Source organism: Larus michahellis, chromosome 1, assembly GCF_964199755.1.
Source record: "Larus michahellis chromosome 1, bLarMic1.1, whole genome shotgun sequence".
NCBI classification, from domain to species: Eukaryota; Metazoa; Chordata; class Aves; order Charadriiformes; family Laridae; genus Larus; species Larus michahellis.
In genome coordinates, this window is record NC_133896.1 from 199,245,697 (window position 1) to 199,259,398 (window position 13,702).

General features: G+C 44.1%; 1 protein-coding gene across 7 annotated transcripts in view; it reads right to left on the minus strand.

The window, feature by feature from the left end:
- Positions 1–13,702, minus strand: part of MTUS2 (microtubule associated scaffold protein 2) — a 322,218-nt gene that overhangs the window by 284,576 nt on the left and 23,940 nt on the right. For 3 of the 7 annotated variants that reach the window (XR_012584761.1, XM_074568420.1, XM_074568379.1), the window contains exon 1: positions 6,619–7,620. The exons of 1 other annotated variant lie outside the window; for it this stretch is intronic. The gene's annotated coding sequence lies outside the window, so the exon portion shown is untranslated. Of the gene's footprint in view, positions 1–1,896; positions 2,081–6,618; positions 7,877–13,702 lie in introns of those variants that run through there. 3 more of the 7 variants (XM_074568387.1, XM_074568402.1, XM_074568393.1) reach the window with 3 other exon arrangements.

A 13,702-nucleotide genomic window follows, 5' to 3' on the forward strand; every position in this document is an offset into this window, starting at 1 on the left:
AGGATTAATTTCTCTTTTAGTAATTTTACTTTTCAGTAAGGTCTCTTCTAATGCTTGGGAAAACAGCATTTTTAGAAGACTCTAGTGTCTGAATTTGTGAAAATATTTACTTTATAGCCAGCTATGGTATGTGGGTTTCAAGGTCTCAGTGTTTCCGAGCTCACCAGGTGTGGGGATGAGGAGGAGCGAGACCCGGGCACTTGACCCAAGCTGGCCAACAGGGTTATTTCGTACCATGAACAGCAATATAAATTAGAAAGTTTGCTGAGGAGTTTTCTCTCTCCCTTGATAGCTACGAGCCTGAGAACTCCTCGCCCCGGTGCCGGAGCCCTGAGCCCTTCCCTTCCTCCCGGAGCCTCAGCACTGGCAGTGTCCCACATTTGCTGTCCCCTGCCGGGAGTGCACGGCTTCCTGCTGATGGAACGGGCTGAGGATAATCCTTGTGTATTTTATATTGGTATCGGTATCAATATTAGTTCTTTAGTGTTATTAATGTTAATCATTTAGTTTTATTCTACTAAATCTGTTTATATTTCAACCCTCAGGCTTCCTTGTCTTTTTCCACAATTCCCCTTCCCAGGTGGGGAGGGGACATTGGGTGATAGAATTGTCTAAATGACAATAAATTGTTGTGGGTTCCTCAAACCATAACAAGTGGTCTTAGGTCTACGATCAGCAGAGAACTGCAGATGTGGAGAGAGAGCAACTCAACCCACTGCCCCAGATACCTAATGTAGAACAGGCTAGGACCTGTTTTTCAGAGGTGTACATCTCTCTTCCGCTTCAGCCCCCGCATATCATGGTTGCCGTGCCTGCTCTGCTTATGCTGAATTCCATTTTTATCTCTGTTGACTATCATCAGGGACTAAGACTGAAGACAAGGGTGGGTGTAAGATGCGGAACGAGGTGAGCTGCTGCAGAGGTCTGTGTGGCAGCTCGCTGTGGTGACGGATCAGCCACTGCCCCTCTCTGAACCCTCGGTGCCATCAGGGGTCTCGGGACACTCGTGCCAGGATGGAAGCAAGGTTTGCCTGCTCCCTTTGCAGACGTCTTGAATGAATAGTGACATTTGCCAGTGTCTGTCTCAGTCTGGCACAGTCAAGGATTTAATCCTTTTTCAGGATCTTGGTTCTTTTCCTCTTCTCCCTCCTAGAACTACTGTTTATGTATTTTCAGATAATTTTCCACAGATCTGTCTGGTTACATTTGTCTTATTTGAGCCTTACAGATAGGGAATCTAGTATTTCCAATTCCCCAGCTATAAACTTCTCTCTGTCCTCAGCAGAGCTTGCAACACCTCCCAGTCCAGTACCACCTTCAAATTCAATTGATTTTTGTGTTCACAGATCATTAGTTACAACCAAACTTAATTCGAATTCCTGTGGGAACCCAATGGGCGCTACGTCTCAATTTGAAGTACGACCATCTATCATTACCATTCCTGCCACGTTCGGTATGTCTGACATCGCTGCGGCCCAAGAAAATTTATTTGGTGTGGTCGGCGAGACTAGGAGACTATGAAATATTTCAATACAAGGACAAAACAAATAATACTGTACATGTGCAAATGTCACCTTTAAAAATCACTTTTATATTCTGTGATTTTCCTGTATTGAACCACACACATAAATTTCTCATGAGTCCGTTACCTTCAAGAAAACTTATAATTTTTCTCTTAAGAGAGTTTAGCAATTACTTTACTACGGTCAGGATTTAATATTATCTAATGGTACACGCGACAATAATTCTTTTAAATCATGGCAATATTTCCCTTCTCAAATTTAAGGTATTTCCAAAATTCCCATGACTGCTAAGAAAGTTTGCAATGATTTAGTAAAGGTGTAACTAATTCCCTACTTCAGAGTACCTGTCCCTCATACTTGCAGGTACACGTACCTGTATATATACCATATACATGCAGGTATATACATCTCCCGCTGCCGCTTCCTCTCTCGTCAGTGTAGCTGTTTATTCAGCATTTCACGTGTCGGTTATCTGTGCATACCAGGTGATATCTTATTGGGTTTTTTTTTCCAGCATAAAATCCATATATGAACAACGAGGAATGGGAGAGAGAAATCTGCTACAACAAAAGCGTCGAAAGGCAACATATTTAGTGCGTTCATTTCCAGGCTACTCAGGATAAATGTGAATGACCTACATACTGTGTACAGGCATGAACTTATCAATTGGGTTAGAAAGGTTACATCTACAGTGGCCCAGCTCCAAAGCAGTTCAAGAAGAGCCCTCGCAATCAAAACCTCGGCCTTGCATTTCCGTGGCAAAACAGAGCAATTTCTCTTTATAATCCACAACTGAGTTCACGATTCTCATCTCTGTTGGTATTCGCTTCAGTGCTGGAGCCAACACTTGCTATTCAAGGAAGGAAGGATCTTCACAGATATGAAATGCAAATGCCAAGCTTCACAATACTTTTTTTTAGACCAGCATTTACATTTTAATTTGTCTGCTTGGTTAATGAGTGGTTTAACTCCACCATGATAGGAACCCTGAAATCAGTTTATAAAAATTTTTTCTGTCCATAAGATTAGACTCAGATTTCTTCTACTGGCCTTTGGTGTTGCATCAAAATAAAACAGATCTGATGTTGCTACTACACATACCATAAGCATGTAAAACATCATGCAAAGACTAAACATGCAGCAATGTAAATCAGGGTGCACAGATTCACAGCATGCTGCTCTCTGGCTCTGCAGATGTAACCCCATGAGCAGAATTTGGCCTGTTGATTTGGAATAGGATTCAAACAGATGGCCACATTTTTCAAATGGCTGAAACATGGTTTAATGTTAAAGCATAATGTCAGTTAGATCTGCACCATCACAACTCTAATTCATTTTGTCTAGGATGTGCAGTCATGAAAAATACTGCTCCGGTGTCAACTCCCTTTTATTTCAAACCTGCTTTTGTTGTTACCTCTGCTCCTGGGACCTGTCAGGGTTCTATAGAAATGGCAGGTGTGTGGCTCCTCAGACCAGAAGACACTTGGAGAATGCAAATACCAAGAGAAATACGTATCCAACATATAGGGGTATCATGGGTTTTGTCATTGCCCAAAATCCAGAAAAGCAATTCAGGAATTTAAGTGCCTCCTTCCCCCTCAAATGCCAAAGATGCATCTCCAGCTCTTCTCCTGGTGCCTAACACTGGGTTCTGGGACATGGGCCTGCAAGAGGCAAAAATGAACAAAAATTAGCACCTAGTTTTAAATAAGGCTTTTTAGCCCTTTACTGGATTTAGCCCTAGCTCTCCTAACGCTCTCCCATCAAAAGTGGCTTTTGAAGATGGGACTTGGCTACTTTGAAAATCTTACACATAACTAAGGTGAGGGAGACTGCTCTAAGGGAGACAATAGCTTTACAAGGAAACCAATGGAGCACTGGGAGAACACGCTTTATAGACACAGCCCTGTTTTCCATTACCAGGGTGCACATCCTTTTGAGGAGAAAAAGTAGTTTCATTTGCAAGAGCTGTCCCAAAGAGCCCATGGCCTGCTCCAGCACTGACCCTCCTGCAGGATGTCTCCATCTGGCACACAACCATCTCCTGCATCGCCAGTGAAGATGGCTGTGCTTCGATGGGCAGCTGGGCTAGGTGACCTCCTGCACTCCCTCCCACAATCTATATAGCCAATACTATGCCATAATCCTCAAAGGAGCTGGGAATAAGCTCGTGCCTTCCCCTGTTGTGTCAAATACCACCGTCTCATTCACTACATGGGGAAGAAAGGGCGCTGGAGCCAAGCCTCCTTCAGTGTGTGTATACACACACACACACACACATATATATATATATGTATATGTTCAACACTTACACCCACACCCTGCCACCCCATTGAGCAGGGAGGATGGGGGAAGGGAACACTGATCTCTGTATCACATCCCAGGATGCAGAAACCTGGGTAGCACACTGTTGCTAGATAATGACGACAACCTTTTTAATGTATTAAAAATTCAGCCAAAAAGGTAATAAAGGAGATTTTTAGGGGAAAGGAAAAGATCAAAATAATAATAGTTTCAAAGCACTGTACTTATTTTAGACATTCTTACAGCATGTTTCCATAGGAACTGGAATGCAAAAGAGCGCACTGCAGCAGTGTTCACAAATGTTGTGTGGTTTAGTGGCTTGTAGAGGATCAGTTAAGGCCACCACCACTACTCTGACAGTGCCAGGCACCTGCTGCCTTTGCTGCACAACAGGATCTTAGCTATGACGTTTTGCAAAATCTAGGAAAAGAACCATTTTTCCCTTGTTTTTTTCCTCTCATCCTGCAGCCATGGCTGACTTCATATCTTCATTGGTGCTAAGCGCTGCCCAGCCAGACCCACTGTGGGGCATGAAGGCACTGGTGTGTAGAACAAGGATTTCACAAACCACATGAGAATGAGGAAAGCACAAACAAAGCGGGGCTGTTTGAGTGCTGGGGAGGTGGCGTGTCCTAGGGAGTAACACACGGGCCGGGATTTTGCATCCAGCTTTGGCATTCACCTGCGGAATGACCTTGTGCAAGTCACGCCAGGTGAGGTCTGCTCCATCTGTCAGCTGCCTGAAACGCATCTAGTCCAGCTCAGCAGGCAAGCACTTCCCTGGCCAACAGAGACAGCGTGTGCCCTGCCAAAGACACCTGTCCCACAGACAGGCCTCTTGTCCCCAGAGCACCCACACAGCCACCCCTGTCTACACCCACTTGGTCACACCCACACATTAAGCGCTTTGTCCACATATCAAGGTGCCACCTGGCAACTGATTAGTTTCTCCATTCAAAATTGTCTGATATAATGCAAGGTCTGTGTTGCAGCTCACCAGAGCAGCATTCAACTGCATGAAGGGCGTATTGCATGTCTTGGAGCAAGGCATGGGCACATGGGTGCTTTTGGTAACCCTCCTGGCTGGGACAGCACTGGAGGACCATATAGGTGGGGAGCCAGACCTGGCGTGGTGTCACCCTTAACTCCTCCAGTGTCAGCCCCCTCGGTAAGTTGTCCTCAAAACTAGCATGGCTTTTGTCTCAGAGGGAAATAATTAGTTGTCTCCAGAAGACAAGCGTTTGAAGCAAAGAAACCCAACCTATCTGGTCCAGGGGACCAGGACCTGGGACTGGGCAGGAGAATTAAGCTATTTAACTACGTAGGCATCACATACTCAAAGGGAATGAAGCTCCTCCAGAGCTGTGATGAGCTGTGCACCTCTCCCTTTGATGTGGTGGGAGCCTGAATGACCAGTCCACCTTTTAGATGGTAAAAATGAAACAAAATAACTCCCACCTCCTGTGCCGTCACTCCTGAATGTGTGCAATGGTGCAGTGGCAGTGATCCCATTTGCAAAAGGCTTTCTCGTGAATTCATGACAAGGGCTGCATAAGAACTAGTTACCTGTACTTACGGATTGAGAGAAAAACAAAACTTTGTTACAGATTTAAAAGCCCCTTAATATACAGATATATATTGAAACCTGACCAACTCATACCAAGTAAAGCTGGATGATTTCCAACAGTCAGGGTAAAACACACTCTTCCTTGGACTTGCCAGCTTTAACTTCATAGTCCAGTAGGAAACTAAGCCAAAAAAGCTGAGGACTCTGCTTCTGGCCAGAAGCACCATCCAGACTATAGCTGGCAGGGCAAAGTGATCTCAGCCCAAATGCTACATCTGGGCAGGAGCCAACTACAAATGCTTTTATACTGTTGTGCTAAAAACTATTAATATTTTAAAGTTAAATTTTGTAAATCAATAGTTGCCTGCAGCATAGAAGTATTTTATAAACACTGAAAGAAACAATATATTAATTTAGATACTCCACATACTGCAATGTTTCTTGCTCATCGAAACAACTTCCACTGTAGGTATCACCATGAGAATCCATATGTAAATTACGGATTCGACAAACAGAAATATCGATACAGGGTGTCTGAAGCCAAGTCTTATTTCAAACATTACAATGACAGTTGCAGTCGGTGGACGGATAGAAAAAATATCTGGAGAGCCCTGACAGCCTCACACTGAAATATAGTTCGGTTATTAAAAAATAAATAAATAAATAAATTCTATCTGTAGAACCTGATTATTTAAAAGGAGAAAATTCTGATTATTCAATTTCTTTTCCCACCTATCCAATAAAGTAATTGTGGGGAAGGTGCTGTGAAACTGTACCCCATTACACCTACCCCTTGCATTTCAAGGATCAGAAGCAGTATGTTACAGATATACACGTTATCTATGCTTCGGTGTCTCTGGAGTCATACACTGAAGTGGCAGAAGACATGCTTTCATTCCAATTTGCCAATCCGAGTGAAATTTACTGGCTCAAACGAGTGCTGTAACAGAGACTCAGAAGCAGGATGTAAGTTTTGCACGTCTGCGTGTGTTTGCACGACTCCAGATGCAAACACTGAGGTTCCCCAGTCACAAACCAGGGTGAGCTGCACTAAACACAGAGTAGAGTCTACTTTACAGCCCAAACTAAACAAAACAACGCATATAGCATACAGACAGCATACAGACGCTAGGATTTTTGATACTGTTATTTTTTAACATTGAGTAACTCAGTCTGTAATAAAGCAGAGTCCTGCATCGGACAAGCCGGCTGCTGTGAACTCACCCAAGCACTCAGCTTTCTGTTCTGGGTCCCCTTGCAAGCAAGCCAGATCCAGGTCTTCTCTCTCGCATCCAAACTTTGGCTGTCGTTACCTGAGACCACATCTCGCCCCGGGAAACCATCGCTTTCAAAGAGAGCACCGATGCACGAGCCCAGCAAGGGCCAGGCTGCAGGACTTCCCTAGGGGCTAAGAATGAGCAGGGATCTGCCAACCTGGCCACTCGTTTCTGAAAGCATTCCTCCAGCTCAGCTTTCCCACCGTAAATTCTTGATGCAGGGAAACAATTAAAAAAAAGCAATCCAGTCATTTATCCTCCAGGCTGGAGAGAAAGAAGGAGGCTGCCACAGCAGTGCCTGTTTTGAATGCTTGGCAGGTACACAGGCACAAGGGGGATGATGCTAGAGATAAGCGCAGACAGAAATAGCTAGAAGGATGAGCTGGCTCGGGGTGATGGTGGTGGCGAAAGGTAGCAACCTCCCTTCTCCCGTGATTTCACCAAAAAACAGCAGCTGACCCACAGACTCACCAAGCGTGCGGGCAGGAGAAGGCTCCCCCGAGCTCTGAACCTCAGGCTGGAAATATCCTTCTCGCACAGATCTCCGTCTCTGGTAGGTGCTTTGAGGACTGCATCTTCTCAGCCTACTTCTGACTCAGAGCACAAAACCTGCTCGCTGCCTGTCGTGGGTTTTGGTGCTGTTCCCAGAATCCTGCCAGGAAGCCGCTTGCGCGCAGATCCCCCTCCACCAGCCGGGAAATCCAGCAATTATGGCTCAGAAAATACTGCCGAAGCACCGACCTGAAGGATCTGGGCAGCCACCTCGCCTCTCCCCCACGAGCAGCCTCACACAGCTCTCCCTACTGCTCCTACCAGCCCCCAAGGAGACAAGCACGGAGCTGTCACCTGTCACTTATGCAACTTCGCTGCAAAAATACAAAATAGCTAAATGTGAGGGCTTTGCCCAGCTGCCACCAGTTAATAATCCTTTGTTTCCCCCTCCCCCTCTGTAAGGCAACGAAGTCTAATTTTCTTCTAAAATTGGAAAACGGTCTCACCTGACTGTACCTGCACTGGAAAACAAGGAGGATTAAAAATCCTGCTTTTTAAAGCTGCTTGAGCAGGAACGATTAGCCAGCGCCTCCCCTACCCTGTGCAGGATCAGTCCCCAGGAACCACGGTCTGTGGCTGTCGGTGCAATGGGAAAACCCCGAGAAATCCCATGGCTGGGACTGAATTGAGACGGGCAAGGACCCTCTGAGCTCAACTAGAGGTGGCAATCTGGGAAGGGAAACAATCCTACGCAAATCTGAGGGGGGAAAAAAGCATGGGGGGGAGGAGGAAGGCGATGGAGGGAAGTAAGGATGGAGAGAGGCATAAGAATCACTGCTGTGGTTTCATCGAGGGGGAGCGAGGGTGGTGAGGGGATGACAAGGTGTGCCCTGGAGAGGAGACAGACCACAGGAGAGCAGGACTGGGGCACAGGCAAGTGAAGTTAAGCCATAAAACAGAAGCTATGAGAAGGGCAGGCAGCCAGGGATGTGGGAACACAACAGAAGGAAGGAACAGACACAGGAAGAAAGAGCCATCAGGAGAAAAGGAAGGAGAAGAATGATCTGAGACACAAATGAAAAAACTCAGTGCTCAGAAAAACACTGCAAAAAAATGAGGATAAATAAAATCACAAACCAGCCCCATTTTAAATCATTTTATTAATCTCATGAGTCTGAAAATGTCGCGTTCTGATATACATCCCAATTCCTTCCCTGTTTGCTCCCTTGTAACTGCTGCAGAGCTGCTCCTGTGGTACGTAACTTCACCCTTTGAGCCGTGCTCACATGCCCAGCATGAGGTGGGGAATATTGCTGAGGGCAAGCGGACAAGGGGCCACTAGCACAGTCTTGTCAGCAGGGCAGAGAAGAGCCATGCCACCACACCGCTCTTCACCTGCCACATCACCCCTACATTCACCTGGGGGAAGAGGCACGTACAGACAGGATCAAAGATCTGTATTATAGGAGAGCTGCTGACTTGACCACCAGCTCAGGTTGCTTGAGAAAAGCTCATAGGCTACACCCATCCCAGTAAATTAAACATGTCCAGGTATCTTCCCAGGGATGAGGCCACCTTCCAAGATAGGACTGAAATGGGTGACTACATATACACCGCCGAATGGGGAAATCTCCCCAGAACAGACCCTGGAAGCCACCAGGAGAAAGCTGGCTGCCATGGGCCAAATTTGGGCTAGGGACCACTCCAGCAGTACCCCCATGCAGCCTCTCCCTAGGGCCTGTCGGTGCTTTTTGCTAACAGAGACAAACCTGGCGCTTACTGTAATACTGTGGTGGTTCAGACAAAACCCACTATTTTTTCATCCCCCGTCATTTGTCTTGACTACTCTGGAAAATCAGTAAAAATAGTATGCTTGTCATGGCAGGAAAACTCAAGAACCTAAAATAAATGAGATAGAGCTGAAAAAGAAAAACTTTAGGTCCAGAAAGATAAAAAGTACTGAGTGATGGCAGAGATATAAAGGGAAACTTAAATTCGATGCAGAAAAAACTGCAAGAGCAATGGCTAGCTTTAAACAATTTGTGCCCAAAAACAGTCCTCAGGCGCATTTATTTGCTGTTTTCCAGGAAATGAAAAGTTATTTTTATAAAAATTAATGCTTATTTTTCTGATTATGTTGTCTTGTTAGACAAGAACAAATGTTGCATGACAGTGCTTGGGTGGTAGTACCAGAGCAACTCACTGTAGTTTAAATTAAAGCTTTTCAAACTCATGAAACAGGGAGTATATGCGGACCATTAAAATGAAAATTGTGTTTGAAACATTTACAGGGTGTAAACTGTCCCTTTTTTAAATATTCCTATCAGCTGGGGTTGCCTCCTTTTAAACCAACACATAAGTTTGAAAAGCAGATAAACGTCAGACCAGAAGCCAGGTGAGGAATTTTTTGGCAGTTCATTGAAAATAATTATTTTGCTTAAAGCAGCTGATGATTTCAGATCTGTATTTGTGCCTGTTTTGCACTGTTTTCGCAATAAGGTGAACAGTTATCACATTTTCTTTGTCAAAGGGGAAAACACAGTTCTTACAGTTTCTCTTCATGGTTTGATGTTTACCATTTAAATGATTGGTAAGAAAACAAGAACACTAACAGCTTCTTTTAACTGAATTTAATTTATTATGAGCTATTTATGGTTAAAAGACACCAAAAAGAAAACACAGTATGCCCCTCTGCTACATAATACTTCATTTGATTTGAGATTTAACATATAATTTCGTGGAAATAAAAGTGAACTGGAGTCCGATTTTTAAGTTATATGTTTAATACCATTTACTATCCTGTTTTTGCTTTGCAAAACTTTTCAACGAATTATTTCATTTGCAAAGAGTCCTTAAATATCTGGTTTATCCTTTTACTAGAATTTGGTTGCCAATTACTTTTAACAGCTAAAAACTTGCCTTGGACACCTGTGACCATCCTTCACCACCAACCCCAAGTTAAAAAACTGTCTTAAGCTCTTTATTGCACCAGGAATAAACACTTTTGATAACTAACTGGGCATCTCCTTGTAGGTAACAATGCACATACAGCTTATTTGCCAGTTAGTGATTGCCATAGTTGTGATTGCAAGGGATGCTCTTCCACCTGAATTATCATGAACTTCAGTCTTGCACAAAGACCATGGAGTCAGCAAAGTAGAGGACACCCAGTTGATACCAGCGCTCCTCATCCGTCAAACCAGCAGCAACAACAACGAAATAACATACAAACCCTGTTTACATACAAGCCCTGTGTTAACCAAAACCAAAAAGGGATATTCCCAAGAACCATTTAAGTATGAAATCAGGCACAAGAGGAACGCCCCTTTGAATTTTAGAGAATGTCCCATTGCTTTTGTGTTAGAAAGTAGCAAGAAGTGGAGCTCCCAGTGCTCTTAAACAAGTTCTCTAAAATTGACTGAACACAGCAGAGGCATTCCAGTCAGTTCAGAAACAGCTTATTCTTCCTGCCCTTATTTTTGCTGATACTCTTATTTGCACATGATAGCACATGTTGTTTACAAGAAAAGCTTATAAATACCGGTAACACTTATATTTATATTATATATACAAGCATCGGACCTTTTGTTCTAGCTCCAGCTTTAAGGACCAATAATTTAAACATGGGGCAAGTAGGAAAAAAAGAAGCATAGCGATGTCCACCAACCTGGCAAAAGGTCAGGAATCACACCAGTGACAGATCTCTGGGGAGAACTAGCAGAATTGACCAGCAGAAGGAGGGAGGTGATTGTCCCCCTGTACTCAGCACTGGTGAGGCCACACCTTGAGTATTGTGTCCAGTTCTGGGCACCTCAATATGAGAGAGATATCGAGGTGCCGCAGTGAGTGCAGAGGAGGGCAACGAAGCTGGTGAAGGGCCTGGAGAATAAAACTTACGAGGAGCGACTGAAGGAGCTGGGACTGTTTAGTTTGAGGAAGAGGAGGCTGAGGGGAGACCTCATCGCTCTCTACAACTACTTGAAAGGCCATTGTAGAGAGGTTGGTGCTGGTCTCTTCTCACAGGTAATTAGCAATAGAACAAGAGGGAATGGGTTCAAGCTGCAGCAGGGTAGGTTTAGGCTGGACATTAGGAAAAAGTTATTCACAGAAAGAATGGTCAGACACTGGAATAGGCTGCCCAGGGAGGTGGTGGAGTCACCATCCCTGGATGTGTTTAAGAGTCGTTTAGATGTGGTGTTAAGGGATATGGTGTAAGGGAGAACTTTGTGGAATGGAGTTGATGGTTGGACTCAATGATCCCAAGGGTCTTTTCCAACCTAAATGATTCTATGACACTAAAACTTCCAAACACCAAGAGGGATGCTTTAATCACTAATGTCCTTCTCTTTAGCAGCCTTCCATTGCTGATTCTGTGGATGCTAAAAACCAAAGTGTCCTTCAACAAAATCAACTTCAGTTCATTTATATCACTGTTGAAGTTTAAATTAGTCCCAGAAGCACAGATTTTCTCCTGAAGGGCTGCTTTTCCCATTCTAATACTGGTATCTGATGCACATACATGGCTGCTTACCAAGTTACTTGTATTGAGGGCACTATTCCAGTACCTGGATTCAACCTCCAGTCATGTTTGGTATCAATTAAATATTTCCAGATGCCTGGGCAGAGCCAGTCTAAAAGAGTACCCATGCAATTAATGAGTAGCATGCATTCTCTTCAGCGCACATGAAAATGGGTCAGCAACATTTTGAAGTGTGCACGTGATCCTGCCCTGGGGAAGAGAAGTATAAAAGACGATGCCTGGAGATGCCTTCCAGCTCTCCTCTTCGAAGTGTATAATATGCACCATTGAGGTAAAGCCTGTACTGGGCAGTATGTGTTTCTAATATACTGCAGACCATTTCACCTTCCTCTGAAAGCTTTTGTTGGGTTCCTGGATTTACTTCCTCCTCATCTCTCCAAGTTTTATTTCTGCCTACCATCCCTTAGTCTCCTTCCAGACTTCTCACCTAATTATTCTCCTTACTCTGTTTTCTCTAACCTCAGTTTCATGCCTTCCCTTCTATATTTCCACTTAACTTTAAACCTTGCTTGCAGTCATACTGTACTGATTGTTTCATTAAATTATGTATGAAAACAAGTGATAAGTACCATTCTAAGACACAGTTAAAGCTGCCAAGGATTCAGTTGCGCAATTAGGTTAAATTAGCTATGACAGACCTGCAACATTGCTAATAGTTTTCATTTTACTATACCTACTGTGGCTTACCATCATGCCCAAAGACACTCTGACACCAGTAGTTAACCAGTGCAAGTTTTTTTCAGTTCTGTGTTTTTCAGCCCTAGTGAGTCAGATATTTTTAATGTTATTTCTACATAATTCCCAGCGGCCAGGGCCAGAGCCTTGTGTAATGATGTGTGTCATTTAGAGCACCCTCCTGCAATCTGCAGAGCCCGGCCACGCTGGCACACGGTCTGCTAAATGATCGGTTAGGACCAAGAATAAACAGTCAAAGCTGTGTAAATAAGAAGCATTCGTGTAGCTGGGAAGGGAGGCATTAGCCTCTGTGCTAGCAGAATATCCTGGCTACAAATAGGACCATAGTATACAGAGTTCAAGGCTCCACTTATCACTGATATCAAATAAGGGGATTACACATTGCATGTAATCAGAGATGCTTTCATATTCACTCTTCTGCACGTCCCAGGCAAACTTCTCTGGCCTTTCACAAGAGAGCACTTGAGATGAACTCTTAGAATATAAAAGTTGGGAAGCAGCAGAGAGGGTTGAGTTTTGCTAGATCTGTGGGAAGCTGACTTCTCAGCAGAAAAAGAGATCTCTTCCGACCTCTAAAGATATTTCATAGAGCACATATTCTTCCTACAGCAACAACATAAGGTCGCATAAACTCTTCTACCTTATTTGGACTATGAAGTGCATACGCTTAATTGCTTTCACAGAAGAAAGACGGGCTGTTTCATTTTTCACCATGAGGCTCGATAAAAGCAACGTTGTCTGGAAGAGAGCTTGCAGACTAATCAGCAAGGCCAAACTCTTGCACTAGGAATGGACACTGACCACCTTCTCCAGTGAAGAGCCGCTCTTTACACTTTTAGGCAATTAAAGGCAAAAAGGAGGTCCTGTCTTGCTCTGTCCTTTCATATGGGTGTAGTCACTCTCCTGCAATAAAGGTGACATGTCGGAAGGATGACTGGTGCACTTCAGGAGGTGCTCAGAAATGGATCCTCCTGTAATGACCGCAAATCACATGTAAACGACCACACATTCTGCAGAGGGCAGTTCGTACTCAGAGAAACCTTTACACCTAATAGACTAGATTCCAGGAGTATCATTTCCATTTTGTATTGCAGAATTTTCTTCAGGACGTTGTCCTATCAGTGATTTATGGGTGCATTTTTTCCAGAACTTGGAATCTTCCCTTGAATCAAGTGGTGATGGTAGTTTTTGTAATTCCGGCAGCTAAAATTACCTCTATTACCTCTACTCCAAGAACATGGCATAAGCCAGCTTGATCGTTACAGTAGCAGCACACTTTATTTCAGTGCAGTTTGCAGTACTA